Raw genomic sequence first — 1104 nt, forward strand, 5'->3', positions numbered from 1 at the left:
GCTGCCTGAGGAGGAGGAGCTATGGCGCCGGGAGGAGGCAGGGCGAAGGGTAGGCATGGTGGTCCCGCTGGAGGAGGAGAGAGAGAAAATGGCTCCTACCCTCCCAGCTGCCCCTTTTCTTTCCAAGGGAACCGCTGGGAACTTGGGGGGGGGGGGTACACACACAATAGACAGTCTTGACCTAAGGCGCCAGGGCATTAAAGACAGACAGACGCAGGCCGGGGGCTGGAGCTGCTGCCCAAGGGCAGAGCAAGGCACGCGCCAGAGCAGCTGAAAGCGGACCCCACTCCCGATTTGGAAGCGCAAACTGCCTGGTGCAAGTGAACCAGCAAACACGCAACAAACAAACACATAAAAATCGAAAAGCACCCAGACGTTCATTTCTAGGAAGTTAGTACTACTTGATTCCACACGGAATGGAATGGGACATTTTTAACGAATTGGGCGGTGGGGGGGGGGGGGGCGGGGAGGCGCCATTAGAATAGGGCCAGAAATGCCGAAGGCATAAAGGAAAGTTTGTGTTCTCTACTTTCCCAGATGATGGTACTTCTAACCCTCCCTGGGGTAAGTTTCTTTGGGCTGAGGAACCTTCTAAACGCTCACGAGACTATCAGTCTTTCAGGTACTGGAAATGGGAGAGGCCACTAAGGCACGGAGGAGGAAGGGGACAGGAGGCGGGCGGGGAGTGCGGCTGGGGGCGGGGGAGGACCGCGAGGTAGGGGGCGTATTCTCAGGTCAAAGAGGAACCTCACTGCCTGGGCCCGTACGGCGACTTCTGGCTGAGGGGGGCTGAGGAGAAGTCACCGCCTGGGGTCTGTCCCTCTGACCGCTGGAATCACCCCACCTGCGACACAGGGGCCCGCCGCTTCCCTTCCGGCGGCGGAAGAATCCAGAAAAACGCGGGAAGGCGCGAGGTGCGGTGTGCGCAGGCGCGAGCCCAACGGTAATTGTCGCGAGGCTTGGCGGTGTGCGAGCTCGTGCTCACCACGTTCCTGTCACGCCGCTCTGGCAGCCTCGAGCGGCCACCAGCTCTCCCACGTGCTGCCCAGTCACGTGGGGCTTAGGCGCTCCAGCGGGCCCAATTTCAACCGTGCTCCACCCCGG

Source organism: Myotis lucifugus, unplaced genomic scaffold (assembly GCF_000147115.1).
Source record: "Myotis lucifugus unplaced genomic scaffold, Myoluc2.0 scaffold_0, whole genome shotgun sequence".
NCBI lineage: Eukaryota > Metazoa > Chordata > Mammalia > Chiroptera > Vespertilionidae > Myotis > Myotis lucifugus.